Source organism: Pongo abelii, chromosome 16 (assembly GCF_028885655.2).
Source record: "Pongo abelii isolate AG06213 chromosome 16, NHGRI_mPonAbe1-v2.0_pri, whole genome shotgun sequence".
NCBI lineage: Eukaryota > Metazoa > Chordata > Mammalia > Primates > Hominidae > Pongo > Pongo abelii.
Window position 1 is genome coordinate 59645971 of NC_072001.2, and position 5048 is coordinate 59651018.

The window sequence follows — 5048 nt, forward strand, 5'->3', positions numbered from 1 at the left end:
CGCTTGTTTTAGCCCACTCTCACCCTGTGGAGTGCTTTCTCTAATAAATTCCTGCATTTGATACTTAATTCCTGTGTTTCATTCTTTTGTTACTTTGTGGGTTTTGTCTAATTCTTTGTTCAAAACGCCAAAAACCTGGACAACTTACACTCAAGGCCTTCCTTCTGCTAACACAACCATTAGGACTGTAAGAAAAATTATCTGTCTCCAACTTTAGCACTCTGGAGATAGGAAGGATTTCTCCTGATAATCTGTATTCACAGTCTGGTCTTCAAGCAGGTTTGCAGCCTAATTTTATATCAGTTTTGTAGTCTCCAAAACCTCCAATAATAACTGTAAAGTGGTAGTGGACTAATAGTGCCTTCAGATCTTCAGATGCTTGACACAATCTAATCCTCTTTGGAGGAAACTTTCTTTATTCCAGGCCGCTAAGAATTACCATGTGAGGACAATTAAGACATTAGGACACAATACAAATCACCAAACATTAAGGAAATAAGACCCCACGGGTTAGAACAAACAGAAACCACAGATAGCAGAATCAGACGTGAGAAAAGTTTAGACACTGGAATATTCAGACATAAAATAATTTTGCTTAATATGCTTTCATAAATAAAAGACAAGCTTGAAAATGAGTAAATTACAAGTAGAGTTGAAGAAAAAAAGAGAATGTCTACAGTGTAAAATGTAATAACTGAAAAATTTAAAATTTTATGGATACAGTTAACAGCAGATTCAATATAAAGAGAGCATATTAAAACAACTAAGTTATGCAGAATATATCCCAGAGTGAATAAGAAAAAAATGTTAAGAGTCATAGGGGATACAGTAAAAAGGTCTAACATGAACTTAATCAGTTTTAAAAAGAATGGAGCAGAAGCAATATTTGAACAGATAGTGGGAATGTTCCAAAAAGTCACTATTTCACAGATTCAAAAGCTTTAATAAGTCAAACAGAATAATAAACAGACATCCATACCTAAACATATTATTATCCATCTATAGAACACAGAAGACCAAAAGATCTTAAATGTAGCCTGAGAGAAAGAAGCACAATTAGATGGACAGCTGTCTTCTTAGTAATTGATATAGAAGTGAGAAGAAAATAAATGGTATTTCAATATGCTGAAAGAAAATTACTGTTCAATGCACAGTTCTATATTCAGAAAATTTCTTTCCATGATGAGGACTTAAAGACATTTTCAAACAAGCAAAGGCTGAAAATCTGCAATCTGAAAACTCCCACTGAAAAACATTATAAAGGATGTACTTCAGGTAGGAGAGTCAACCCAGATAGAAGAAATGAAATTTAAGAGGTGGGGAACAAGAAAATGGTAAATATTATGGTAAATCTGAGAGAACCTGACTGTGATATGCTAATTTTCCTCATGGGAAATTCTTTAAGTCCTGGAATGAAGGCAGGTTCCTCTAAGGAGAATTAGTTCTGTCAAGCATTTGGGGGCACTCTTCATCAAGTAGTTAAAACAAAACAAAGGATTAAAGCACAATTGTAGGACGGTTGTAGGGGCTCAACAAACATTTACTGAATGAATGAATGAATGAATGAATGAGTAAATAGATGGATATCATAATTAACTCTATGTGTTCCTAGCAAAGGCTAAAAACTGGCTGCTTGCTAGCCATTTCTGGTTTGCAGACAATTTGTTTGGCCAACAACTTATTGACAAAGACAAAGGCAAAACAAAATGGGATTTTATACCAAGTACTGGGCTTATATTCCTGGTTGTCAATAGTGGACTGAAACTGACTCACCGCTGCCACCTTAGAAGGGACGTCTACTCCTCCATGGGAGATTGGAATTGAAGTGTTTATAACTCCTTGTTTGGGATGAGGTTAAAAATAATTAACTTTAGATATTAATAAGTTAAGGATACATGGTATAATTTTCTGAAGAGGCAAGCTGAGGCTATTACAAGTTTTTACTTCTCTTATTTAACAGGGGAGAAAGCACCCCACATGTGACAAGGAGTACAGTTAGGCTTTCTGTATGATAACAGTAGCAACCACTACTGAGTAAAGGCATCATGAAATATTCTCTTTCTTAGGCCTAAAAGGGGCTTATAACTGGTGAAGTGTCAACATATTTTTGTTTTGCTCACACATTTCTGGACAACACTTAAAAATCAAAGATGTGAGCCAAGATGGCCGAATAGCAACAGCTCCAGTCTACAGCTCCCGGCGTAAGCGACGCAGAAGACGGGTGATTTCTGCATTTCCATCTGAGGTACCAAGTTCATCTCACTAGGGAGTGCCAGACAGTGGGCGCAGGACAGTGGGTGCAGTGCACCGTGTGCAAGCCGAAGCAGGGCAAGGCATTGCCTCACTCGGGAAGCACAAGGGATCAGGGAGTTCCCTTTCCTAGTCAAAGAAAGGGGTGACAGACGGCACCTGGAAAATCGGGTCACTCTCACCCGAATACTGCGCTTTTCCGACGGGCTTAAAAAAACGGCGCACCAGGAGATTATATCCTGCACCTGGCTCAGAGGGTCCTACGCCCACGGAGTCTCGCTGATTGCTAGCACAGCAGTCTGAGATCAAACTGCAAGGCGGCAGCGAGGCTGGGGGAGGGGCGCCCGCCATTGCCCAGGCTTGCTTAGGAAAACAATGCAGCCGGGAAGCTCGAACTGGGTGGAGCCCACCACAGCTCAAGCAGGCCTGCCTGCCTCTGTAGGCGCCACCTCTGGGGGCAGGGCACAGACAAACAAAAAGACAGCAGTAACCTCTGCAGACTTAAATGTCCCTATCTGACAGCTTCGAAGAGAGCAGTGGTTCTCCCAGCACGCAGCTGGAGATCTGAGAATGGGCAGACTGCCTCCTTAAGTGGGTCCCTGACCCCTGACCCCCGAGCAGCCTAACTGGGAGGCACCCCCCAGTAGGGGCAGACTGACACCTCACACAGCCAGGTACTCCTCTGAGACAAAACTTCCAGAGGAACGATCAGACAGCAGCATTCGTGCGGTTCACGAAAATCCGCTGTTCTGCAGCCACCGCGGCTGATACCCAGGCAAACAGGGTCTGGAGCAGACCTCTAGCAAACTCCAACAGACCTGCAGCTGAGGGTCCTGTCTGTTAGAAGGAAAACTAACAAACAGAAAGGACACCCACACCAAAAACCCATCTGTACATCACCATCATCAAAGATCAAAAGTAGATAAAACCACAAAGATGGGGAAAAAACAGAGCAGAAAAACTGGAAACTCTGAAAAGCAGAGCACCTCTCCTCCTCCAAAGGAATGCAGTTCCTCACCAGCAACGGAACAAAGCTGGACAGAGAATGACTTTGACGAGTTGAGAGAAGAAGGCTAGAACTACTCCGAGCTACAGGAGGAAATTCAAACCAAAGGCAAAGAAGTTAAAAACTTTGAAAAAAATTTAGAAGAATGTATAACTAGAATAACCAATACAGAGAAGTGCTTAAAGGAGCTGATGGAGCTGAAAGCCAAGGCTCGAGAACTACGTGAAGAATGCAGAAGCCTCAGGAGCCAATGCGATCAACTGGAAGAAAGGGTATCAATGATGGAAGATGAAATGAATGAAATGAAGCGAGAAGGGAAGTTTAGAGAAAAAAGAATAAAAAGAAACAAACAAAGCCTCCAAGAAATATAGGACTATGTGAAAAGACCAAATCTACCTCTGATTGGTGTACCTGAAAGTGACGGGGAGAATGGAACCAAGTTGGAAAACACTCTGCAGGATATTATCCAGGAGAACTTCCCCAATCTAGCAAGGCGGCCAACATTCAGATTCAGGAAATACAGAGAACACCACAAAGACAGTCCTCGAGAAGAGCAACTCCAAGACACATAATTGTCAGATTCACCAAAGTTGAAATGAAGGAAAAAATGTTAAGGGCAGCCAGAGAGAAAGGTCGGGTTACCCACAAAGGGAAGCCCATCAGACTAACAGCAGATCTCTTGGCAGAAACTCTACAAGCCAGAAGAGAGTGGGGCCAATATTCAACATTCTTAAAGAAAAGAATTTTCAACCCAGAATTTCATATCCAGCCAAACTAAGCTTCATAAGTGAAGGAGAAATAAAATACTTTACAGACAAGCAAATGCGGAGAGATTTTGTCACCACCAGGCCTGCCCTAAAAGAGCTCCTGAAGGAAGCACTAAACATGGGAAGGAACAACTGGTACCAGCCACTGCAAAATCATGCCAAATTGTAAAGACCATTGAGGCTAGGAAGAAACTGCATCAACTAACGAGCAAAATAACCAGCTAACATCATAATGACAGGATCAAATTCACACATAACAACATTAACTTTAAATGTAAATGGACTAAATGCTCCAATTAAAAGACACAGACTGGCAAATTGGATAAAGAGTCAAGACCCATCAGTGTGCTGTATTCAGGAAACCCATCTCACATGCAGAGACACACATAGGCTCAAAATAAAAGGATGGAAGAAGATCTACCAAGCAAATGGAAAACAAAAAAAGGCAGGGGTTGCAATCTTAGTCTCTGATAAAACAGACTTTAAACCAATAAAGATCAAAAGAGACAAAGAAGGCCATTACATAATGGTAGAGGGATTAATTCAACAAGAAGAGCTAACTATCCTAAATATATATGCACCCAATACAGGAGCACCCAGATTCATAAAGCAAGTCCTCAGTGACCTACAAAGAGACTTAGACTCCCACAAAATAATAATGGTAGACTTTAACACCCCACTGTCAACTTTAGACAGATCAACGAGACAGAAAGTTAACAAGGATACCCAGGAATTGAACTCAGCTCTGCACCAAGCGGACCTAATAGACATCTACAGAACTCTCCACCCCAAATCAACAGAATATACATTTTTTTCAGCACCACACCACACCTATTCCAAAATTGACCACATACTTGGAAGTAAAGCTCTCCTCAGTAAATGTAAAAGAACAGAAATTATAACAAACTGTCTCTCAGACCACAGTGCAATCAAACTAGAACTCAGGATTAAGAAACTCACTCAAAACCGCTCAACTACATGGAAACTGAACAACCTGCTCCTGAATGACTACTGGGTACATAACG